Source organism: Lynx canadensis, chromosome D4, assembly GCF_007474595.2.
Source record: "Lynx canadensis isolate LIC74 chromosome D4, mLynCan4.pri.v2, whole genome shotgun sequence".
NCBI classification, from domain to species: domain Eukaryota; kingdom Metazoa; phylum Chordata; class Mammalia; order Carnivora; family Felidae; genus Lynx; species Lynx canadensis.
This window is the reverse complement of record NC_044315.2, coordinates 37,930,494-37,957,889: the sequence shown is the minus strand read 5'-3', so window position 1 is coordinate 37,957,889 and position 27,396 is coordinate 37,930,494. Positions and strand designations below refer to the sequence as shown.

At 36.7% G+C, this 27,396-nt stretch overlaps 1 long non-coding RNA gene across 1 annotated transcript; it reads right to left on the bottom strand.

Moving 5' to 3' along the window:
* Positions 1-1,998: 1,998 nt before the first annotated feature.
* LOC115500114 lies at positions 1,999-19,580 on the bottom strand. Its single transcript, XR_003964399.1, has 3 exons — positions 19,487-19,580; positions 16,512-16,516; positions 1,999-2,010 (listed from the first exon to the last, which is right to left on the bottom strand). It is a non-coding gene; the product is annotated as an uncharacterized LOC115500114 (long non-coding RNA).
* Positions 19,581-27,396: the final 7,816 nt, after the last annotated feature.

Genomic DNA, 27,396 nt, shown 5'->3' with positions numbered 1-27,396 from the left:
GATGGATGTTTCAGCGGCTTCTGCTGCCTCCTCAAGGTTATGAACAAATGATGCACATCTAACATGGATCTATAGATGTTTGCAGAGAGACATTCTTTTCCAAAACATTTCAAGTGTCAACAAATGCAAATACAAAGCATAAAATTCTTTTTGCGAATTCTAGTCAGCACTTCAATAATAAGCCGAAGGGCTTAAGTAAAACAAAAACCCAACCCCATACTATTGCTAAAGTCCTGAAAACATAAAGAGGATGCGACTTCCATAGCTTGAGTGATCCTAGCAAAATGATTTGTCTCAAATGGTTTGAGAATAATCTCAAAACAAGTCATCCCCTTTTCTCAAAGAGGTTGCTGTTTTTCAATCTTACCACTCTCTGTTCTGAGGATGCAGAGAATCATATTCAGAGCCCATGCCTTCATTCGCTGTGCATTTTTCACAGGATGAAGGCAGCAGAGGTCTGGCAGATGGAACACCCATGACTACTGGCCGATCTTGGAGACAATTCACAAGGTAAGTTTCCCAAATGAAAAAAAAAAAAAAAGAAAAAGAAAAAAAAGAAAAAAAAAAGAAGAAGGAATGGATGTTTATAAGAAAGATTTTAAGAGGAATGATGTGTTCCCAAACTTCTGGAGGTGATGCCGGCACCTGGCAGATTGAACTGATAGATTAAAGAAAGGCAATTATAACACTCCACAGGGATGATAATGAAGACAAGAACAAGGTTACTAATATCCTCATGAATGTGGGCTCACCTGATGCGTAATGTCTGAATAGGGGGATTAAAAACAACAGATGGTAAATTTTAAAATGTTATGCTAATGACATTCAAGGCAAATAAGTCAATTGTTTTTATTATAAAAGCGTTTCTTCATCTTAAAGCCAAATAACATATGTTTAAAGTGGATGACAAATTCCTTTGAAAATATCCTGACTATAATCTAACCCAAACACAAATTATAGTTACACTAACTCTAACTATAGTCTCCTCTCTTCTTAATTATGGACTTCTTACATTTCTCCTGGGGAGAAAATTAAAGAGGAAGTAGAGGATAGAACGGGGGGAAAAATAAAGGAGAGCGAAGTGTTTCATAAAATTGAGTAGATTGTTTTGGAAATCACCTTGAGGCAAGATAAAGGAGATGATATAAAAGTACACCAAGTCCTTGAAACTGCCTTCCGTGTGTGCTGGGGTTGGGAGGCGGGGTGATGCACAAGACAGCTGCTGTAGGTGGATCAATATTCTGATGGCAACTGGCGAGCGCTAAAGATTCAGGGTACTTGGTCCAAGACTGTTGGTTCTGTCGCTCACTACCCATATGCCATTGGACAATTAACTTAACCTCTTGAAACCTCAGTTTTCTCATGTGACAAAATGAGTACACTGGACGTTGTTATTTACTAAAACGGATGAAAGAACTAAGTGAGATACTGGATTTGATACACTTAGCACTGTTTCTAGCAAAAACTTGTGAAGTATTATTACGGTGGTGCGTTTGTTGTGACACAGTCACAATGGACAGGGCTAAGCCTTTATTTAACTATTTAGGTAGCGATTTTTTCTTCCTGGGAAATAGAATAATGCGAAGTCCTCCCACTCTTTTTTTTTTAATTTTTTTGATGTTTATGTTTGTTTTTGAGAGAGAGAGAGACAGAGAGAGTGCATGAGCGAGCAGGGGAGGGGCAGACAAAGAGACACAGAATCCAAAGCAGGCTCCAGGCTCTGAGCTGTCAGCACAGAGCCCAACCTGGGGCTCTAACCCACAAACCGTGAGATCATGACCTGAGCCGAAGTCAGAGGCTTAACTGACTGAGCCACCCAGGCACCCCTGAATTCCTCCCACTCTTTAAGTGCAAACTGTTCTGTTGTTGGCCTAGCACTAGCGACTAAAACGCTTTTTAAGCCCAGGTGACACCCATCACCTGGTCCTTCTGTTCTTTGGAACAATACAACACATTTTGTTTCTTCTCGACTTGTTACAATTTCTTAGTTTCGAAGACTGGTGTTTGCCCCTCAGTTTTCTTCCTTTTATCCAAATTGAGCAAATTCCTTTAATCATTTTTCTAGATTGCTACTATCTAGTATGGTAGTCACTAGTTACATGTGCCTACACTGAACGCTTGAAATGCATTCCAACTTCTTTTGAAATGTTCTATGGCATAACAAACGTAGTGGATTTCAGACTTAGTATGAAAACGGAATATAAAATTCTCAATACTTTTTTTCGGATTGATAATACATTGAAAAATATTTTAGACATGTACCCTTAAATAAAATCTATTATCAAAATAAATTTTATCTGTTCCATTTTACTTTTTTTTTTAAATGTGTCCACTAGAAAATGTGTAATTATGTACGTGTTTCGTATTGGTTTCTTGCTTGTATTTCTACTGGACAGCATTGATCTACACATCTTCAATGTGGAATTGAAGTGATTAAAAGAAGAATTTATTGGAAAAGTGAAAGAAAAAGTTATGTGGATTTATTTATTTTTTAATTAATTAATTAACTTGAGAGGGAGAGAGCGTGAGTAAGTGAGAGAGGAGGGTGGGTAGGAGAGGGAAAATCCCATGAGGTGCAGAGAGAGAGGGAGAGAGAGAGAGACAGAGACGGAGACAGAGAGCGGACAGAGCCCAGAGCAGGGCTTGAGCTCCAACTCATGAACCATCAGATCATGACCTCAGTCCAAGTGAGACGCTCAACTGACTGAGCCACGCAGGCCCCCCGAAATTGTGTAGGTTTAAAAAGTAAATCAATTGCGTATGTTAAACAACTATGATATATTTGTTATGCATTTGTTATAATTTCCCACCAATCACAGTTTCAAATTCATACATTTTCCAACATACATGTTCATGAACTAATATGAAACACCTTAAGCCAGGGTTGTGTGGTCCTAAGTGAAGCTTGTGTTTGCAGCTGCTCACCATCTTGCCCAGCTTCGTCATGGTGCAGTGAGACTCTGTCTGTCAGCTGTCACAGTTACTCAGAAGCTAGAAACTTAGACCATTTTATCCTTACCCTTAAAAATCCCTTTTGAAGATCAGTTGAAATTTCTTCAACTGAAAACCCATTTTGCAACGCCTCAAATTGTAGGTAAATTATAGCAACAGGAAAAATGACTCCCTTTTCATTAATCTCTGAAGACAAAATGGATATTTCAAAGAACAAAGTATCTCAAAGCCTGGAGAGATTTAAACTAATCTCGTTAGTTCTCTTTCAGACAGAACTCTACCGATAGCTGAAAAGTATTTCACAGAAATTAAAGGGAGGAAGGCCACTCGATAGCACTGTTAAATGCATTTACTTTAATTTAGTTTAGTTCTGATTTTTATAAGGCTGTAAACTGTACGTGACCAATGTTTGGTAAATTACGTTCCCGGCTCCCTAAAGTGCAAAAGAGTCTTTGGCTCAGCATCTATATTTACTTGATTTTATTGTGGGGTTCTAACATTTCTTCCATCCTGAACTTCCTAAATAAATATGTTGTTTGTGCTACTTGAAAGCACCGATAGGCAAGGTTTTAAAATTACTTGGAGTATTTTATTCTGAATATCTGAAATGAACATACTAACTTTCAATGAACGTTTATTAGTCACCAGGAAATACAAGTGTTAATCGAGGAATTTGGGAAACTTTTAGTCTTAAGTGAAAGATGTATCAGTTGAGATAGCATAAATGAAGTTGTTCTTAAAGAAATCGTTTCATTTGAATAGAAAATGTCAATTTTAAGTGGCAAACGTATCAGTTAAGATAACATAAAACAAGGGTTTTGAGCTTTGGCACAATTGACATTTTGAGCCAGGTGATTCTTCATTTTGACACTGTTCAGCAATAGCCCGTAGCCTCTGCCTACTACATATCGGTAACATCCTTGCCCCCAGTGGCAACAGCCTAAAATATTTCCAGATTGTGCCACGGTGTCTGCTGGGCCGCAAATTCCGTTTTGCTATGGTCAGGAAAATAAAAAAAAGGGAATTTCAAAGAATGCACACAGCAAAATTAGATTCCTCCATCCTTAATTTCTGTTCCATATTGAAATCTCAGCTCGGGATATTCACTCAGGCATCAGTGCTGCCTCTACCTGTGTCCACAAAAAACGAGGCAAGGAAATCGGAGAATTTCTTGTTGGCCATTACTTCCAGCGCTGCCAGTAATTGGCCTTCTGCTCACATTTCCCTAATCAAAGCAAAAAAATTTGGGAATCCCTAATGTCAAAGAGGCAGGCAGGTACAATAATCCCATGAACTAGGCAGCGGGTGAAAATGAGATATTTGTAAATAGCCCCCAATGACCACTGCAAGAAGTTTAGGAAAGAGGATGAAGAAGAAATGAAATGTGAAGAGAGCATGGAAGAAAAAGGCTTCTTTGGAAAAGATAATTGTAAGGGAGGAAGGGTAATGCTAAGGAAGAAGAAACAGTATGAGCAGTGACTGATGAAGAATGACCATTTTATAAGCAATAGCTTATGGAACTTTCCTTATAAGAAAGTGCTGTGGGTATAAGAGCTAGCATTTCAAAGTTGTGGTTCCAGATGTATTTGAACATCTTTCTGTTTTTTTTTAAATTTTTTAAAATATTTATTTATTTTTGAGAGAGACAGAGACAGAATGCAAGTGGATTAGGGGCAGAGAGAGAGAGGGAGACACAGAATCTGAAGCAAGTTCCAGGCTCCGAGCTGTCAGCACAGAGCCCGACAGGGCTTGAACCTACAGGCCGTGAGATCATGACCTGAGCCGAAGTCGGACACTCAACCGACTGAGCCACCCAGGTGCCCCAACATCTTTCTATTTTTGCATGTACAACATTTATATGTCTCTCAAATTAGTTACAATAAAAGTTAGAATTATTGAATTGTTTACTGTGACAGTTACGAGCGATGGGCTTCCCATAGGTTATCTATTTGAAGTCTTTATAACCCTATATCATTAAAATATCCTATTTTTTTATATAAGAAAACTGAAGATAAGTAGTTTCAGGCAAGCAACTTGTATGTGAAGCATTGGGTCTAAAACCCAGGTCTGTCTGATTCTAAAATGTATGCCCTAAACAGTAACACCATGTAGCCCAATGTAAATTATATTCAACTTTATATAGCACAAATTCTAAAATGCACATTTTTCTTCCTTTATAACATCTCTCACATGTTGCAACCATCTTACTATCAATGTTGTGTCATAGTTTAATCGGCTGATTTTTTTCTTTGTCCCAGTGATCAATAAAATAATAGTATGTTTTATAATCAATAGCATCTTATATTCAATAAATCTTTTAGAACAGCCTCATCCATTAAGGAAAAGACAAAGCCATTCATGCAGAGGCCATTAGCATCTAATCTGAAACTTCAGAACAAGTCTTGCAGATTTTTTGTTAACTCAAAAGACTGCTACTCAGTGGCTCAGGTCAGAGGGTTCTGACCCCTTAGGGGAGGTGTTCCTTTTCCTGGTTTTCAGGTTCATCTTCATTTGCGATGCAGCTTCTACCAACAGAAGGGAAATTCTTTCCCCAGCACCAGTAAGAGCATTACTAATGGGGAAATATCCAAGGGGACTGATGGAAAGGAAGAATGAATGGCTACTTTTGGCAATATTTTTGGCAAAATGAGGCTTGAAGCAGAGTATTACTTACTTTTTGTTTGGACACTTCAGCACTCTTTCTCTTTCTTTCTTTCTTTCTTTCTTTCTTTCTTTCTTTCTTTTTTCTTTCTTTCATAAAGGTCTCCTGTTTTAGTTTTGCGTTACCCTTTCCTCCTCCATTGTAGATTCAGTGTTTGTTGTTTGAGTAGAACTGATTCCACTCTCACCTATGAAGGTAAGACATACTTTGTAAAAGATGAATGTATTCCAACTTTCTGGACACAATAATTGGCTACAGCCATTCCAGTTAGTCCATTCAGAGTTAACCCTGGGGCTTTACCTAAGAAATTAGGACATAATTGAACAAATCAAGTTGTAAAATTTGAAGATGCTGAAGCCATCTTGCTACTTCCCAGAGAGGGAAGACATCCGAATGGTCACCGAGACAAGAGATTGCGAGGACAGACACCAAGTTCAGGGGAAGTCACTTGACCTCCTAGCATAAATCACACCTGAAGCCAGCCTTTTCTCAGGCTTTTCAGTTATGTGAATAAATTCCCTTTTATCATAAGGCTGTTTCAGTTATGGTTTCTGTCACTGGCAACTGAGGGAAGCCTAATTGATACAACTACTATTAGCTTTCCTTATAAAAAAAATGGTTCCCAAAGTACAAGAATGCAGAGAAACACACAATTGATTTGAAAAAGAGAACAAAACAGCTATAGAGCACTAAAACTATTGAGGACAAATCATGTTATGCATATAAAATAAGGATTTGGGTCAAAAATCTTTAGTAAATTTTTTTATCAAGTCCAATTTCCTTATTTGTAAGATTTAGAAGAAAAATGTCACTGATATTAATTACTAGGGCAATTAAGAATATAAAAATCGGGGCACCTGGGTGGCTCAGTTGGTTGAGTGTCCGACTTCGACTCAGGTCATGATCTCATGGTTCATGAGTTCGAGCCTCACATCGGATTCTGTGTTGACACCTCAGAGCCTGGAGCCTGCTTCAGATTCTGTATCTCCCTCTCTCTCTGCCCCTTCCTAGCTCGTGCTCTGTCTCTCTGTCTCTCTAAAAAATAAATAAATAAACATTAAAAAAGGTAAAAAAAGTATAAAGATGGATTCATAGTTTTATATCATTTTGTTTATAAAGACAAACCTTAAAATAAGAGATAAATAAAAATAGAAGTCATTTTTTCCCGTCATGATTTTGTGTGATATCAAAGTAAAATGTGTAAGAATATACTTATATAATAACCATATATATATATATATATACACATATATATATATATACATATATATACACACACATATATGTATATATTTGGAAAGCTGAATGAAATGGATGTGTGCACAGAATGAGGGAAGAGTAGAGAAAGAGAGAGGCCAAGAGGGAGAGAGATGGAACCTTAAGTAGATGTTTTAACTGAACTTTGGACGGTCTTTGTAGCAGAGTCTCCACTGACGATATGCTTTTCCTCTGTCGGCAGTCTCTGCCATTTTCTTCAGATCCCTTGAAACCATGACAGGCCACACCCCCATCTTCTTTCTATGCTTGTCCGTTCATTCCACATTAGGATTCAATGAGGTATATTATGCCCTTTAGAATGTCAGAGTGTTTCTGCCTGCTACCTAATTGCCTACTAATTTTTCACATATTCCATCCTTCTCCTGCAGACACTATGAGATTTTATACAACTTGAATTTTAACACCCAGAATTATGGCTTTTTGTGGGACGTATAGCTTCTCATCCGTACACATTTCATCAGCTATTAGAAATCAAAACTGTTGGCCAGCACAAAATAAATGGCAGAAAGGAAGGCCGCTGTGGCATAAAAACACACATTGCAGAACACGCTCCCATCAGAAAGGTGTGATGAACTGCTCATTGACTGATGATGTTTGTAGAATAGTGCATTAAAGCCTCTTGGCAGAAAATTTACAGCACAATCTGCCATACTAGCTCTGGCTCTCATTAGAGAGGGTATGCTAGTCTCCCAAACTTGGGAAAGATATATAATAGGCACACACACATATACAAATATTTTAGGAAACTCTTCAGATGCAGTAGTATTATATGAATCAGACCCGGGCAAGGTATTACTAAATGTAGTAAGTATATATTGGAAGCACAAACAACCTAAGTTTAATTTTTCAAAAATAAAGATGAGTTACCCAAGAGGGTTGGATCTCTTTCACTTTTCTAAAATGTAAGGAAGTAATTTGGCTAATTTAGTTAGCCAAAATATTTAGATTCTAGCTCTTTATTTTGTATCTACATTTGGTCATGTTCCTGAGTGAAGGCTGATGTGTGTGATTTCAGTATCTATAATTATGTGGGTATGGATATAGTTATTAGGAGACTGGAGAGATCATGGATATATTTTAATCCAGTTCATTGACATTCCCCGTATTAATTTGGCATGCAAGCCCAGCTTAACAAGTTGATGCCTGGGACAGATATTTCTCCTGCTTAATAGGCTTACTGCTTAATAAGGCGTATATATGAAATAAAAATTTTATCATTATGTGGTATATAAGTTGCACAGCAAAAAATAATATCTAAAATGTAAAGAATGGCTTTTATGAATTGCTTACCACTTCTCTGGAAATGTCTGGTTGCTTTACAAAGTTGATCTTGTATAATCCTTATAATGGCTCTGCAAGCTACGTATCATTGTCCACATTATAAAGATGAGGCAGTCGAGGCTCCAAGAAGGGGAGTTTGTAGCAACTTAAATATCTTCAGTGAAGTCTGTCTGTCTCCTAAGCCCATTCTTCGAACTCTGCCGTGCTACTGGTAAGCGTCCAGTTCTTAGCTTTCCTTCGCAAGGCTCTGCAAAGATGCCAGAAGAGAAAGTTATTTAACCTTGACAAGAAGGAAGGAACTTGAAGAATAAAAAGTGTTTTAAAATAAGATTCTAATATCCAATTCCCTGTAGCCCCGAGGACCGATGATCTGTACGAAGTTATTACACACCCTAGCAATTCTCATATGCCCACTTCTGCCTCAGTGGAAACACATGAGTTGATCAATTCCATTTGTAATTACATCTGGGAAAAGGGCTTATAGAGACAAACACTCAGCTGTTTTGTTCCCATGAGTACAACATGAAATTAATCACTGGACCAATCTTTCCCTTGCTCCAGTAGTATTGATCAAGGCAAATCCTTTGCTAAGTCTGGCACCTACCAGTCCTAACACAGGAGTATTTAGAACAAAATGAAAATGTTTACCTCAAACACCAATTTGATCTCTTAATGCAAAGATTACCAGTAACGATTGTAAACTTTTAGTTGTAGTGATTAGGTATGAAATTACTTGGCCTGTGCCATTTATTCATATCTGCATTTTCACTATTATTGTGCTCAGCACTGAACTCTATTCAGTAATTTAGAAGCACAGCTAATTAAAAAAAAATTAACGTTTATTTATTATTGAGAGACAGAGAGAGAGAGAGAGAGAACATGAGCATGGGAGGAGCAGAGAGGGGGGGAGACACAGAATCCAAAGCAGACTCCAGGCTCAGAGCAGTCAGCACAGAGCCCGAAGCGGGGCTTGAACTCACAAACCGCTAGATCACGACGTGAGCCGAAGTCAGATGATCAACCGACTGAGCCACGCAGGCACCCCAGGAACAGCTAATTTTTAAATTTACAATGGTCCCATCACCAACTTCTTACACCCATAATGCTGATCAACTGCTTTGACAAATATGATGGAGAATAAGTCCTAGGTGGTTGATGCAATCATTTGCTTACTTCACATTAAACTTGACAGGATATTAAGTATAGCTCGGATATTTAACACTTTGAAAAGACAGGTATTGTACATTCCTCCAGTTAATTTGTACACAGATGAAATAAAAAGATTTTTACTGCCTTTGATAAAATATCCAAGAAGGTTTATTTCCCTTTTGTAACCCTTCTTTGTATTTGTAAAGTGTGTGTCTCAGAATACCAGTCTGTGGTGTGTTATTAGTTTTTTTACCACTCATGAAAGATCTTACAGGCAAATATATCTGGGGGAAATATATAGTCCGAAATATTAAAGATTTGCACAGAGGCTTTTATAGACAAATCAAGTCAGACTTCTTCAAAATGAAGAGAAGATTCCTCAAAAGGTTAGAAATAAATTCCAACAAATTTTATTTCACTGCAGATTTTTTTCCCCAGAGGATGCTACAAGATTGGTGTTCTGTAGGGCATAGCTTGAGAAGTATTCTGTAGAATATACAGAATTTCTGCAATGCATTGTCTTATACCCTCTACCTTGAATGATGGGTCAGGATGATGAGCAAATATAAAATATTCTAAACAGAAATCGTTCTCAGGTAAACGTGCTAAAGAGGTATATTAGAAATAAGTATAGAGATTGCTTTCTCTTCATATTACAGGACAATATTATCAGCTAATTTACCCCTCACAAATGCAACCAATTACTGTATACCTATGATATTCCAGGAAACCTGCATGGCACTGTTTTTTATGTTATGTTATGTTGTGTATTAGATAATAAAAGTAATACATGTTCACTGGGGAAAATTTGGAAAATTTAAGTACAAGGAAGAAAAACATCTTCTGTAATGTAACATTCATTCTTATGTTTTCTGCAAGTGTTTTTAAATGCAAAGGCATCAGACCAATTAAGAATATGAAAAATGTGTAGCATTTATCTTCAAGATTAAATATTGGTATTTGATTTATACCATTCAGAGGCAGTGAGATGTAATGCATAGTGCATAGTGCATAGACCGATTCAGAGGGCAGTGTCAGTGGGATCAGGAAATTCACATTCTGTCTTAGATTTCAAAGTTTAGATAACATGGTGTGTCTTTTTTTTTTTTTTTTTAATTTTTTTTTTCAACGTTTACTTATTTTTGGGACAGAGAGAGACAGAGCATGAACGGGGGAGGGGCAGAGAGAGAGGGAGACAGAATCGGAAACAGGCTCCAGGCTCTGAGCCATCAGCCCAGAGCCTGAAGCGGGGCTCGAACTCACGGACCGCGAGATCGTGACCTGGCTGAAGTCGGACGCTTAACCGACTGCGCCACCCAGGCGCCCCTGGTGTGTCTTTTTAAACATTACTATAAGTGATTTAAATGGAATATTATTAATGAAAGACCTCTAAACTTCCTGAACTAAATTCTTCACACATTATACTCTGTAGCCAAAATCAAAACTGTAGGTAAATGTAGGTTTTTTTTTTTCTTTTTTTTTGGTCTTGTTTTGCTTTTGTTCCTGGTCTAGCTTGGTTAATTCCCATTTTCAAATAATGTTTGAGATAATAAGCATTCTTTAGCTAAGGTCTCAATCACTTTGTCTCCAACTGAGCTTTGTTCTGTCAACATTTCTCTAAACAACAGCAACAATTGTTTCGGTAACTGAATCCTAAATAAGAGAGCCATGCTGTACTAAGAGATGATGATCTTTACAAGTCTTTCTCCTCCCTTTAATTATGTGTGGTGAAGGGCAGTTAATGTGTTCTTTTCTTGTTTTTAGTTATTTTTTACCTTAATGGTCTAAAAATTCCATCATAAGTACTTGTCAAGTTGTTCCTATTTTAAAAGCTCTGATGTTTAAATGCAAATATTACTTAACTGCTGTGAAACAACATATATTGTGATCATAAACCCATCTCTACTATATTAATCCTAATGGGTCGATTGAGACAAACACTTCTAAAAGCCATTCTTCCCCAGTAATTAAGACTTAACTGTCGCTGAACCTTAGACAGGATATTCATTTTTGCCAGTTTTGCTGCAGACTTGAGATCTTCTAAAGTCCAAAAAGTTTTAGTCTTCCACCATGACATCGTCGCCAACAACGTGTCTCATTTTTAACAAAGAAAAACTGGTCCAAAGTAAGATTAATCTATCTTCTAACACAGTGCCAGAATGGCAGTCTCCTTTATCTCAGTAATATGTCGTGTAATTATCCAGCATAAAGCTCAAAGTAGCTCATTATGTCTGGCCTTAGAACATAAGTCTCTTGGGGCGCCTGGGTGGCGCAGTCGGTTAAGCGTCCGACTTCAGCCAGGTCACGATCTCGCGGTCTGGGAGTTCGAGCCCCGCGTCGGGCTCTGGGCTGATGGCTCAGAGCCTGGAGCCTGTTTCCGATTCTGTGTCTCCCTCTCTCTCTCTGCCCCTCCCCCGTTCATGCTCTGTCTCTCTCCCAAAAATAAATAAACGTTGAAAAAAAAAATAAGAACATAAGTCTCTATGTGAGTTACAGAGATACAACATTTCCTCCAAATTTCTAGAGTTATAGGAAGGACAGCTGTAGAGGGTTTTATTTGAATCAGTCAGACCCCAAACCTGTAAGTAGTACAATTTCTAGCACTTTGAGATTCATGGGTGGTTTTCACGTCTGGAATCAAGGTATGTACAAGAATGGCTCTACCATGTTGGAACTATTTCAAAAGAAGTTTAAATCTCATAGTTTAGAATGCGTGCTGGTTTCTTCAGTCATGTCTTCATGACTTTTCTGTTTCAAGCACATTCAACTGCATCCATTGTGTTAGCGTGCTTGATTGCTTGAAATGTAGTTAGTAAGTCCACAGGGAATGCTCACAAATCTGCTGATTTACTAAGATATCACCTTCAAATTCATAACACAAGTAGCAGAAGTTTAAACAGTGTAGTCACCTGTAGATGTTTCTGGACTCAATTCAAGTAATTTTGTAAATACATTAGCTATGGGGGTACCTGGGTGCATCAGTTGAGTGTCCGGCTCTTGATTTCATGGGGCTTTGAGCTGGGTGTGGAGCCTGCTTAACATTTTCTTTCTCTGTCTCCCTCTGTCCCTTCCCTGCATGTGTGCACACGTGCGTGCTCTCTCTCTCAAATCAAATCAAATCAAATCAAATCAAATTAAATACATTAGCTGAAGGTTTCCCATTTTCATTGAAGTCTATCTAGTGGTGACTGAAATCCCATTCATAGTCTTTACTTTCCCAGAATTTGGCCTGGATGAAGGATCCATTTTCCCTCCTCAGCAGACTCTGTTTCAAACTTTTTGGTGATTACGTCTTTAATTTCTCCATGTTTGTAAGTAGGTGGCTGGTTGTGGCAGGCTTTTCATAGTATATCCGTTCAGTCACTCTAAAGCTGAATTGGGTCTTTTGCTTTCACGCCTTTGCTTTGATTTGGATGCTGGGTTTTATAAAATCTGTGGTACTAAAATTGTTAAAAGAAATGTAAATGCCCTTTGAGGCTTTGAATGTAGATAATTAAATCCATTGCATCCCACTTGACCAGCTGCTTGGACCTACCCTCCTTAACCTTACATGTGCAAAATTCACTTCAGAAAAGACAGCTGTGAAATTCGGCTATGCTCCTCTCTCCTTTCCCACCTCAAGGGATAAAATATTTAGATAGTTTAACAAATTACAAATTGATTTGAGTCACAACACATTGATCTAGTTTTACTTGCACTTATCCCTATTTCCAGAGGTGCCATTTTGTTTTCTGAAATCTTGTGTTGGCCCTGACATACATTGCACTCTCTGCAGCTTATCATCGAATTCTCCACTTATTACAATTCCTATAAGATTGTGATTTGCCAGATTAGTATAAAGATGGGATTGTGTGTTTCAACCTATCCTTGTCAATTATCTTTCTGTCTCTTTAACTGTCAATTTCTGTTTGAGATTCTTAAAATATGTTACCAAGTTAAATGCATTAATAATTAGTCCAGGTTGGTTAGCTTCCACTATAAGTACATGGCTATTGGATTCTCTCTGTCTTCAGGATTACTTGGCCTCTGTCTTCAGGATTACTAGGGTATTTGAAGAACCCTTTAAAAATGTGATATCCACAATCTCTGACCTCTAGCATTTTACTTACTTTATTTGTATGAGGAAGAGGATGGAAGAGAACTTTTAAAGAAAGAGTAGAACTTCTGTATTTGTTAGGCACTTGATATACATTTCTTCACAATATTCTCATAACAATCCTAAAAGAAACTATCACTCTCTACTCTCTAGATGAATTAATTAAGATTTGGAGAAGTTAAATATTAGCGCCAAGTTCTTACAGTTAATAAGAGACAGTAAGGATTTAAATATAGGTCTCCTGACTCCACAGCCTGCCTCTTCTCCACTAATCAGATTACTTTCCTTTTATAGTTTTACATTCTAGCTTACCTTGTATTTTCATTATTTATATGCATATTATTTCTCCCTTTTAGATCAGTGATTTTCAAAGCATGGCGTATGGAGTGTTAGCATCAAATTCACCAGGGTTAGCTAGTTGAGTGCCAAATCTTGGTCGCTGAGATCTACTGAATTGTAAAATATTAGAAGAAGGAAGACTCCCTTACAAATATGAGTCCCAGGTAAATCTGATGCACAGTATAATTTGAAACCAATCTTCTAAAGAGTCATGTTCAATATATCTGTTTTCTGCATTTCCCAGTTTAGTGTCAGACAGATGGTTGATGTTCAATAAGTCCTTATATCAGATTTTGATATTGTTTTAGAATCCTTGAGAAAGAAGTTTAATTTTCTCTTATATTAAATCAACCAAGTACTTGTTCATGATATGGCTACCAGAACTCTCTTATAACTCCTTCGATGTAGCCCATTGGGTTGGGTTCCAGGGGATATGTAGAGAACACAAAAGACACAGAAGTTTAGGACAGTATCTTGACCAATATATATCCTCCGACATTAAAAAAAAAAATGGCACAATGCAATATCTCAGGATGAGTTCAATGAGTAGTTTTGCAAAAATTTATATATTAGGTAAGCCCCTCCAGTAGTACCCAATTCACTCCTATTTTCTCCATTCTTTTTCCTTCACCATAAAAAAAAAAGATGTCATTGAGAGATGGGAACAGATGGGATTTTATTAGGAGAAATGGAAAGAATAAGCCTAAGAATAAAATCTTTGCTTTCAATGCAGATCTATTTTCTTCGAAACCATTTCTTAAGATCTTGGAAGTTGCAGATTTTTTAAAATTACAAATGGGCCCCGAAACCTTTCCACTACTTTCTGAGCTCTCTGGATATCTTGGCACCGTGGGAATCATTTGGATATTCCCCCATATACTGAATTAAATAATTCAACAAGTGCCAAAGTTAGAGACATCTTACATACCAGCTGAGATTGAAGGGAATGCTCATTTTTTTCACTAAGATGTTTGGTTTAATAGGTGAGGTTTATAGTTCCTAAGCCTGGAGAGCAAAGATGCTATTAAGATGGACCTTGGGTTGATGGGGGGTGGGGAGGGAGGGGAGGGTGGGTGATGGGCATTGAGGAAGGCACCTGTTGGAATGAGCACTGGGTGTTGTATGGAAACCAATTTGACAATAAATGTCATATTTAAAAAAATAAATAAATAAAAATTAAAAAAATAACCTTAAAAAAAGAATTATAAAAAGATGGACCTTATCTTAGACTCTTCTAATTTTTATTCAGAGAACCCAATAAGTTCTTCCAATTTCAAATGATTGTTTATTCCATATTCCACAATATCCGTGTGTGAATAGATGGAGTTATTTTCTGTCATTCATATACCAAGGTAATGAAATCAGTTGTTTTTCGTACATATCCCTTTGCCATCATACTTGGTTTATTACCATATCTTATAGACGGATTCATTGTCGTGCTTACCACAGTCTTCTAATAATTTGTTGATCATTTCTTCTTAATATATGTATGGCCTCTGTTAAATGCTTAGAAATTTTGTTGAATTTGATATGTGAATGATGAATACATTTATGAAGTGAAATAATCCAAACTAAACAGTTGTTAAGTTTTCTTCTCTCTCCAAGTTTTCCACGTGCGGTGGCAGTCTTACGGTCCCAATTCAAAAAATACCAAACCCTCAAAAGACAGCCGACGCTCAGAAGAATTCTCAGGCCAGAAATGTGGGCGTCAGGGGCAGATGTGTGCCTACAGATTCCCAAGAAGGGCAACTCAACAAAATGGGTATTTTCTCATGCATTCAGAGAAACATTTAAATAAATGGAACGGAAGCTAGTGCTTCCGTAATGGATTAGTCCCAATAAGATAGAGACAGCCTGCACACCCTGATAATCATCAATATGCACGTTGATTGCTGCGCAGGCTCATCTTCCTCTTCCACTGCTGTTGGGTGCTTCCTAGCACACTGAGACACTGCATTAAGTGTGTGTAAGGTACGGTGCAGAAACCCATGGACTAAAGCCTACATGGTATTTTTTATTAGACTCGATTTCATATAAATAATTACTTTGATTGTAAAAGTATTCTAGGTTAGATTGAATTTATTCAGAGTGTCTAGATGATATTTTCTACTATGAGAAAAATGGAGTAATCATTAAAAACAGTCAATTGTAACAATCTATTTCAAACAATTCTGAAAGTTAAGGCTAGTGGTATTTGAATTTCAAATGCCAAGTTTACATATGGTCGTATATGAATCATATCTATCTCATCCTGCCTTTTACAGTTTCCTATAGGGCAGGTAAATTTATCTAGTAAGACCTGTTTAATTTTAAGGAGTATTTGGTCTAGTAAATGAACAAATGGATATTCATGGAAATACCTTAAGGAAAGGGAACCCCGGAAAAGAAAGTCAAATAGAATTTCCTGCTATTAAACTGTTGGTATTTTGGAGCTCTTTGACCTGGGATGTGACAACTGTACTTCTCCGAATGTTAGTAATCTTAGAATCTATATCACATCTTAAAAATCAACTAACCAATTTCTTTATTGTGGAAAAGAGGTTTGGCTGGCTAATCCAATAGTCATTTCTGATAGGGTTTTCTTTGCCAGTCTACACCATGAGAGTTAGAAAACCAAAACACTCTCCTTTAGTCTCCCTTGTGAAGCAGGGTTGCTATGCGACACATTCTCATTGATGAGATGGAAGTGGAAGTCATTTCAAAGCTGCTGGGAGAGTTTTTACCTCCTGAAGTAAGCATTGCATATCAGCCAACTTCTCCTTCTTTCATTCTTTATTGAGATCGGTCACCGTGGTGGGGTCTTCAGCAGCTACCCTGTATAAAGGAAGCATAAGAGAAGGAATGGCCAAGGGAATCGGGCTGCAACACTAGTACTGTTACCCAATGCCAGAGGTTCTGTAACTATAGGCTTATTTCTCTGGGAAAGAGAAGGGAGGAGAAAAACTAACCCCTATTTTTATAAGCCGCTGCACTTGTATATTCTGTTCTGTATGTATGACAAATGATACATTTAGCCCTTACTGAAAATACAAGGTTTATTTGGACATCGCTAAAGATTTTCCTTCTAGAAATTTGGTATTTCATAGGCTTGTGAGACTTTTCCTTACAATCATAATTTACATAATCTGTGAAAAAACATATTTATCCAACAAAGGAAAACAGAATGGCTTATGGAAAAAAAATCACTTATTTGGGGTAATTTTGCCATTTTATTTTTTTATTCTTTGCAGAAAATGGAAATACCAGTAACAATAACAACAACAAGAATAGCATATATTTTAAAAATAATTTATTAATGTTAGGAGTAAATCAATAATGATTGTGCTGTAAATAACTTCTTAAAGTGGTGCACTATATTTATTTTAAAATTATGTATACCAAATGCAATGTGCTATTCAGGATTGAATTCTGGAACAATAAAAATACCTGATTGGAAAAAAATAGCAAAATCCAAGTAAAGTCTTCAGTTTAGTCAATGGTAATATGATGATGCTAATTTCTTGCTTTTAAAGGATATATGGGAACTCTTTGTAAATATTTCTGTGTACATATAATTATTTCAAAATAAAAAAAAATGTTTAAAACCTATGTACACATGCAAAGCTGCGTACATTTTCTCTCTGTGGATAATGCAAAAGTGCCAAGTTACTCACAAATACCCACCAGAAGTATTTATAACAATGGCAATGACCTTGATTGGTTAGTTGGTGGAAAGATCATTTCTAGCACTGCACAATTTGTGTATTTCAGGCAGGAGGATATACAAACAATATTTTTAAGTACATACATCCATCTTATGGGCAGAAATCTTGGATAGTATTTATTCATGTGATCTCTGTTCCTAAACCACAGTTACAATACCTGTTGTCACCCTGAGTTCACTCGCTCTTAGAGTTAGGTGTTGAAATAGTAGAATCATTATGCACACTCTTAAAACCACTGCTTATTAACCTTCCTAAAGCTGGCAGGAACAGACTTTGCACATCACTTCCAAACTGAAATGTTCACTCAACTGCTCGGTGGCAGGTAGAGTTTTTCCCCTGTGCACATTAGCTACTGCCTGTTGTATGGAGTTTTTATGTATGTAGGTAGTTTTCAAGAGAATAACACATTCTTTTCAAATATTGAATGAACTCAATTTGTGTTCCTGCTGTTGGAAGTCTATTCCCCTTGTTCCTCAATGACTGCTTTTGATTTAGTTATCATCAGGAATGGCTTACCGAGGTTACTCCCAGGGAAAAAAATGTTCCACGGTTCACCATAATCATTCCCTATTCCATATTTACATTACAATTAAAAATATTATGAAATGAATCTTAATTCACCCCTAACTCTTTGCCTTGGCACTCTATGTTTTTCCTTAATATATCCTTTCAATCATTTATCAAATGTATGCAACTTTCACAATAATGAAAAATAATTTTTTTAAATACATGAATGATTTCATTTTGTGAAGCCATCATGTTTCCAATTTTAATTGTTTCAGGCAACTTCATTGTTTTGATATATCAGCATTTAATTATATTCAGCATTCAGTTTATTCACATTTTATTCCTTTTGCATGTATTATGGTGTTGAATGTCTGGGTTGAATTATGTTCCTCTTCAAACTCATATGTTAAAGTTCTAATATCCAGTACCTCAAAATGTGACCTTGTTTGGAAATAAGGTTGCTGAAGGTGTAATTGCTTAAGATGAAGTCATTACGGTGGGCTTTAATCCAATATGACTGATGTTCTTATCAAAAAGGCAAATTTAGGCAGAGAAATGCACATAGAAAGATTGCCAGGTAAAGACAGAGATTGGGATAATTCTATAGGCAAAGAAGTGTCAAAGATTGCCAGCAAACCACTAGAAGCTGGTAGAAAGCCATGAAACAGATTTTTCCCCATAGCCCTCAGGAAGGACCCCCGCTGCGGACACCTTGATGTCTTACTTCTAGCCTCCAAAAGTGTGAGACAGTAAATTTCTGTTGTTAAAGCCACTGAGTATGTGGTTCTTCAGCCCTTCCAAACTAATACAATGTCATTGAAATACTCTGTGTGATTAGTATTAACCATTCTTTCTCAGTGTTTGTTCAGTGCCTATATTCACACTTGCTTACTCAGAATAATTTTTGATTAATTTTTCCCAGTTATAGAGGTAAATATCGTATAAATCATATATCTACATACTTATATAAACATATGTATTTATATATAAATATGTGTATTTACATGCTAAATGTCTTTTAAAAATTTTAATATTCATATATCAATGGTACCTGGCCATTTATAAAAATTAATGACAGCATTAGTATATCCTATTATAATTGTTGTTTTATATATTCAATTATTATTTTGATTACTTTAGATTGAGTTTTTTGTTTGTCCCAGTAACATTATGATTTTACAGCCCCCTTTATAGATTCAACTACTTTTAATAATCTCCAATTACTTTTTATTTTTAAATTCCAGTATAATTAATATACAGTGTCATATTAGTTTCAGGTGCACAATATACTGATTCAACAATTCTCTACATTACTCAATGCTCATTATGGTAAGTGTACTCTTTAATCCCTTTCATCTATTTTGCCCATCCTCTCAATAACCTCCCCATGCCTACAAGTATCATCTCTATATTTAAGAGTCTGTTTTGTTGTTGTTGTTGTTGTTTGTTTTGTCTTTGTTCATTTGTTTCGTTTCTTAAATTCTTCATGAGTGAAATCATATGGTATTTTTCTATGACTGACTTATGTCACTTAGCATTATACTCTCTATGTCCGTCCATGTGCTTGCAAATGACAAGAGTTCATTCTTTTTTTTACAGCTGAGTAATATTCTATTGTGTGTGTATATATATATATATATATATATATATGCCACTTCTTCTTTATCCATTCATCAATTGATGGACACTTGGACTGTTTCCATATCTTGACTATTATAAATAATGCTGTTATAAACACAGGGGTGCATGTATCCTTTTGAATTAGTGCTCTTGTATTCTTTGTATAAATACCCGTTAGTGTGATTGCTGGATCATAGGTAGTTCTATTTTTAACTTTTTGAGGAACCTCCATACTGTTTTCCACAGTGGCTGCACTAATTTGCACTCCTGACAGTGTACAAGTGCCCCTTTTGCTCTGTATTCTCACCAACATCTGTTTCTTTTGTTGCTGATTTTAACCATTTTGACAGGTGTAAGATTATATATCATTGTAGTTTTGATTTTCATTTCCCTGAAGGTAAGTGATGATGAACATCTTTTCATGTTTCTTCTAGACGTCTGTAGGTCTTCTTTGGAAAAATGTCTGTTCACATCTTTTGCACATTTTTAATTGGATCATTTTTGCTTTGGGTGTTAAGTTTTGTAAGTCCTTTATATATTTTGGATACTAATGCTTTATCAATATGTCATTTACAAATATCATTTCCTTTTCCATAGGTTGCCTTTTTGTTTTGTTGATTCTTTCCTTCACTGTGCAGAAGCTTTTTATCTTGATGTAGTCACAGTAGTTTAATTTTGCTTTTATTTCCTTTGCCACAGGAGACATATCTAGAAAAAAAGTTTCTATGTTTGATGTCAAAGAGGTTACTACCTGTGTTCTCTTCTAAATTTTTTGGCTTAGGGTCTCACATTTAGATCTTTTATTCATTTTGAATTTATTTTTGTGCATGGTATAAGAAAGTGCTCCCGTTTCTTTCTTTTGCACTTTTATGTCCAGTTTTCCCAACACTGTTTGTTAAACAGACTGTCCTTTTCCCACTGGATATTCACCCCTCCTTTGCCAGAGATTAATTTACCATATAAGTGTGGGTTTATTTCTGAGTTTCTACTTCTGTTCCATTGATCTATACATATTTTTTTTTGTGCTAGTGTCATACTGTTTTGATTACTACAGCTTTGTAATATAACTTGAAGTCCAGAATTGTGATGCCTTCAGCTTTGCCTTTCTTTTTCAAGATGGCTTTGGCTATTCAGGGTCTTTTGTGGATCCATAAAAATTATAGGATTTTTTTTTTAGTTTGTGAAAAATGCTGTTGGTATTTTGATAAGGATTGCATTACAACTGTAGATTGCTTGGATAGTATAGACATTTTAACAATATTTGTTCTCCCAATATATGAGCATGGAATAACTTTTCACTTCTGTGTGTTGTCTTCAAGTTTTTTCAACAGTACTTTATAGTTTTCAAAGTTCAGGTCTGTCACTTCTTTGGCTAAGTTTATTCTTAGGTATCTTATTGTTCTTGGTACAAATGTAGATGGGATTGTTTTCTTAATTTCTTTTCCTGCTGCTTCATTATTGGTATATATAAATGCAATGGATTTCTGTACATTGATTTTGTATCCTATGACTTTAGTGAATTTGTTTATCAGTTCTAGCAAGTCTTTTGGATTTCTATATAGAGTATGATGTCATCAACAAATAGTGAAAGTTTTACTTTTTCCCTTACCAATGTGGATGCCATTTTATTTTTTGTTGTTGTTGTCTGATTGCTATGGCTAGAACTTCCAGTACGAATTTGAATAAACATAGTGGTGTGGATAAACATCCTTGTCTTGTTCTTGACCTTAGGGGAAAGGTTTTCAGTATATCTCTAATGAGGATGGTGTTAGCTGTGGGTTTTTCTTTCTTTCCATTTTTTTAAATGTTTATTTTTAAGAGAGAGACAGAGAGAAAGAGAAAGCATGTGTGAGCGGAGATGGGGAAGGGCAGACAGAGAGGAGGACGGAGGATCAGAGTGTGCTGCATGCACTCTGCTATTGTGTCTTGACCACTTTATCCTTCAGGCTAGTCATCTGCAGAGGCTCTCTTTATCTAATGTGTGCAGTGCTTGGTCCCTGGCCTAATGTGATGAGGTTTAATTAAGTATGTTCTGGACTGCTTGTGAAATGAGACCTGTCACTGCTGCCACTGGAACCAAGGACTTGCAAAACTCTTGGGTTGGGAGATGCAGTGTTGGCAGGGGTTTGGGACAGTCTTATGGGGGGGGGCAGCGTGCCCATTGTCCTGGGACTGAGGTGAACATGTTCTATGTCCAGAGCTTAGGGGTGGGGGACTTGGTGTAAGCAAGTTAGATACTGAGTATGAATGCTCTGGTGGTTTCTACATGTAGCTCTGTTTATGCTGAGGGTTGGACAAGGGAAATGGCACCTGCCAGTTCTTTTGTTCCATGACATTATCTCTGTGAATACTGCCTCTCTGGGACATGTTCCAAGATGAGTAGCTTACCTCTCCATTGCGTGCCTCAGATGGTCTTCTGATCCCTGTTTCTATGCTGTTTGTCTACAGGCTCTTTGCCCTCTCTTTTCTCCAAAAGCTGCCCAATGGCCCACAAGCTCTTTCAGAGCCAAGCATGCAGGTCTTTAAAATTCAAGGCTTTAAGCCCCACTTGTTGAAATAACTCATGAAATTCAGGCATTCTCACTTTCCAAGCCAATTGCTGTGGGGATTTCTCTTCCTTTGTGAACTCCTCAGTATGCTAGTTTGTCTCTCACTCTTCTCTGAGACTGTGGCTCCTTCCCTACTGCAGCAACCATGGTCTGTTTCTCTCTCAGACCACATCCCCACACTTCCTACCTTCTTCAATGTCGCCTCTTCTCTACCTATACTTGTGGACTTTACTGGCCAGTATTCAGGTTAATTTCTGGGGTATTTAGGATGATATGATAGTTATCTAGTTGTATTTGTGGGATGGGGATACCCTAGGGCCCCCTCCTCTGCTGTCATCTTCCCAGTCTTTCCTGAATTACTTTCTAATTTTTATTTTCAAATTACTTCAGCTAGGAGTAGACCTTTAAAGGGCTGCTTTTTCTTTTCAGCATTGTCTTTGTCTTTCTTGAAAGCAATCTTAAAATATAACAACAACTTGAAGTTCCAGAATTTTCCTTCCTCACGAAATGGAATCATCCCTTCTCCCTTTCAATGAAGAATGTTATTAGAGAGGAAAATGTGAGCACAAAGTCTACTCATTAGTGTTGGTGGTGAACACTAGTGTTGCTGCAATTGTTGTGCCAGTTTTACCGATAAAAAGGGAAAAGATATTACTTTATGATGTCACATATTCATCTCTCTCATTCTAGTTTTGTATTTAGCATACTACATTTCTGAATGCCGTTATAGTCTTGACTTTGGGGTCTCATAGACTGTTAAACTTTTGACTACAATTAAATTATGAAGATAAATTAGATCGCTGTGTACCAAATGGATGGAAGAAGATGTCTTAGAGAGGTATGTCTATTAGGATTCTAACTTAAGCAAAAGGGAATTTATTGGAAGGGTCTCACATTAGCTCACGGAGTTGAGCAAGGCAGGTATGGGAGCTTCCAGGAACTATGAAAGCATCATAAGACAGGACAGAAATAATCTCTTCACCATCACAAGCATGTTCCTTTGCTGTGGAGGAGAGTAGGGAGTCTTAACCTGTAATCCTTCCAAAAATACCCACAGTGTGCTGAGTAATAGAAGTATGATAAATGGTGGCTGGGTCACCAAATGCATACCTACTGCAGGAATAAGAGCAGTTTGGGGACTGCCAACATGACTTATGTGAGGAGTCAGCTTTATTCAACATAAAGATAGTGGATAAAGAAAAAAAAAGTAATAAGCAAAAAAATTCATGGCTCTTTGACTGCATTGGAAACTCCTTCAAGAAACTGTAAGATAAAAAAAAAAGTTACCAACCATGGCTTATTGAACCAAATTTTTGTTTTTCTCCTTTATAAAACCTGCCAGATCATAGATTTAGCAATGGCTTCATTCTACCATTGATGGACATCAAATACAAAAAAAAAAAAATGACAAAAAGTACAAGGTCAGGGTGTGGTTTATATTATGTTCTATATACATTTGGTTTCATGAAAAACTATGATAATTTCTTGAGAAACTATCTTATATATTTTACTGATGATATATTATTTTTTCTTGAATTGAATCTAGGATTTATTTAAAATAAGAACAGAATGAGCCGAACTGTATACTTTCACTATCAATAAGGAGCAGGAAAGAAGGGGTAATATGACTTGAAAGTTACATACCTGGTAAGCCTGGTTGCTATTCAGGAGACTGAAAGTTATGGACTAAAGTTAATGGCAGCTGACTGAGAGAGTTTTGGCATTCACTTTCATTATAGTGGCATTTAAAATGTTGCATTTAGGGGCGCCTGGGTGGCGCAGTCGGTTAAGCGTCCGACTTCAGCCAGGTCACGATCTCGCGGTCCGGGAGTTCGAGCCCCGCGTCGGGCTCTGGGCTGATGGCTCAGAGCCTGGAGCCTGTTTCCAATTCTGTGTCTCCCTCTCTCTCTGCCCCTCCCCCGTTCATGCTCTGTCTCTCTCTGTCCCAAAAATAAATAAACGTTGAAAAAAAAAATTAAAAAAAAATGTTGCATTTGGATAAGATTATTAAAAGGGAGAGTTCAGAGTTAGTGAAGGAATAATGGGTCTTATATTGAGAAGGTAGAAAGAGAAAGAGGAAATAATAGTGTAGAAAAAAAAAAGATTATTTCTTTTTTTCCCCGAAGGGCTAAAGAAATGTCTCTTTAAAAGAGGATCAATATCGGGGAGCCTGGGAGACTCATTTGGTTGGGCATCTGACTTCGGCTCAGGTCATAATCTCACAGTTCATGGGTTTGAGCCCCGCATCGCATCGGGCTCTGTGCTATCAGCATGGAGTCTGGAGTCTGTTTCAGATCCCCTGCCTCCCTCTCCTTCTGCCCCTCCCCCACATTTCAAAAAATAAAATAAAACATTAAAAAAATTAAAAAAAAATAGAGAAGCAATATACCCCCACCCCCGATTTTAGACTCATACTGCATGTCACTTATAGGGAGATTAACTTTTGGGTAGAGTTACTGGAATACAATTATCAAAACACTTTGAAGTCTAAGATCAGGAACAAAAGAAGTAGTGATCTTCTAGGAAACGTGACAAAATACTTGAGGGTGTAGGATTTGGAATTAGAAAGTCCTAGGATTTAATCCTGGTTCCGTTACTTAAGTACTTGAGCTAGTTGCTGAAACTGTAGGAATCTTATTTTTCTTCATCTATACTAATACCTATTTCCTACGGTTATTTTCAGATTTATATAAAATCACACATGAGAAGTATCTAGTAAATTGGCACACAGTGTGCTATCAATAATAATTTTTTAAAAGAACAGAATGACTTCAAAGCGGTTTCCAAGTGCTATCTGTTATGAACACATTTGTTATATCTCCTTAACGCTCACATTTATCAGGAAATTTATATTTGGATATAATAGAAATAGATATGCCTGATATTTTTCAAATTACCAGTACAACAGTCGTGCTGTGTAGCTGTTATATAAAATGCGACCATGTGTTGTCTGGTGTGCAGACAATTCCATTTCCATTCCTCCCCTATGAAGCTGTAATATGTCTACAGTCAAGGCCTACAATCAAAAAGGAATATGGAAGCAATAATCAAATTTGGGGCAGGGATAAAATTCACAGGCCTGAAAAATTGAAATCTGCAACATCTTGTATACATTCATGTATTCATAGTTTTCAAGGAGTTTTGTGGTTATTGGAGAACCTGGGATGTCTCTGCTTTCATCAAACGAATATTTTCTTTAAATCTAGTGCAATGGGAAAAGGGAAGAAGCAAGGATTACTTGGAGCTCCCGGAACACGAGACAATAAAACCCCACAGTGTGTGTTTGTGGGTGTGCCTGTGCGTGTGTGCACGCTGGGGGAGAGAAGGGTGTTGGAAATAATTTTGAAAGGTATTTTAATTTTTGAAAATAAACTTTCATGTTTCCAATGTAATGCTAATGCATTGCATGCAAGACTTTTCATGTATCAACCGGTGAAGAACAGACATCTAAAATCAGAATTGGTAGGGATTAAAGTTTGCTCAACATTTTTTAGTTTTGCTTCATGAGTCCGTGATTTCCCTTTGTGACATTTATGTATATTGTTACCATGTCACCTCACCCAGTCTACATTCTATCTATGCTGGACTTCTGTAAGTTTTTCTAATCTTTCATAGTTCTTCTGTCTCAGAGCTGTTCCCACTGCCTTAAAGACCTTTTACCACCGCATCAGGATATAGCATTAATTCCTACATATTACTTATATCCCAGTTTAAATGTCTCTTCCTTAGGAAAATCATCCCAATCCACATAGATTAGATCAGGGCCCTTTGTTATTAATTTTTATAATCTGTGTCCTTTTCACTCCTATACTTATCACAGGCTCATGGTAGGCACTGGATGATTACTTGCTCAATGAACAAAGAAAGACATCAATAAGTCGGTCTTCTGACCACTCAGATGACTTTTGGTCTTGCTAAATCACCTGTATTCCATGACATATTTTTTTCTTCTACGTGCACATTTGGTTTTAGCTTTTGACCTTAAATCTGCAGGGCCACAACCATCCTTCTCTAGTCACTTCCCAACTCTGTTTGCTGTTATAAGAAGCTGACAATGTGTGTCAAATTTATGATTGATTGGTCAGCCTCCAGTTTATGGACCATCAATTTTAGAAGCCGATGTTCAACTTTCATGAACGTATAAAAGAAAATCTCTGGAGTCCAGATTCAACCTATTTTTAAGAAGAAAGAAAAACTTTTTTGGCTATACTTTTCTTCCCAAAGTATATGATCAGTTTTTTTTTTTTTCGTTTTTAACAACATCTGTTCTATTTTTAAAAGCGATGAAAAAAAATGCCACCTTCTTTTCCAATTTACTAAAAATGGCTAAGAATGGGATTATTAACAGTAAAATGATGTCATTTTTTTAGTCACTCAGTTTACTTATGTTTTAAAAGAAATGCTACTTTAAGAACTGTGCATGGAAAGGGGAAAAGAAAAGATATTTAACGACACACCTGCTGTTCTTTTCAGCAGGATGGGAAAGGGTGTTATTCGTCGATTCCCTCATAAATATTTTAGGAATTATTTTTAATAGTATAAATCATAGGAACAAGCTAAGAAGAGCAGAAAGCATCAAAACAAGCTAATCTTAAAACCAGGCCACATGTGTGATCATTTAAATTTTAAAGTCAAGAGCCATTCATATTCAATGCATTATCGTGCATAGGGGGAAAAATCAAGGTTAAAAAGATGGAGAGACAGATCATATTCCACTATTTCCTGTTGACCTTGAAATTTCTGTTCGTTCAGTAAGGCACATGTCAGCTTGAGGGTTAACAAGTTTTAATTTCTATTGTATTTTAAAATTTCCATCAATTATGCATTAAATGCATAATATCCAAAAAAGGCCTGCAGAAAAATGAAGCCCACTCTGCAATAAACAATATTTTGGATGCATTTGTGATAGATTCAAAGATAAGTGAAAGTGAGCTATTGAAACAACAGATTTTAAAAACCCCACAAAAACAATCAAAACAAAAACTACCTGCTTAAATATGAAAAGTTAAAGCAAATTATAAATGGTCTGGTGAAGGTCATTCTGGAAATCTCTACTATTTTCACCAGGCTATCCAGAGCTGCTTCTATTCTGCTTATTTTCGATTGTTCCCTTCCTCCTTCTTTTCCTTTAAAAATATGTAAAAATTCAAGCTTGAAGCTCTTTTTTAATTAAATATTTCCATTTCTATTATAAAGCCTACATTCAGAATTTACTCCTCATCAGCTTAAATTAAAGAAGATAAAGCATGAAGTGTACAT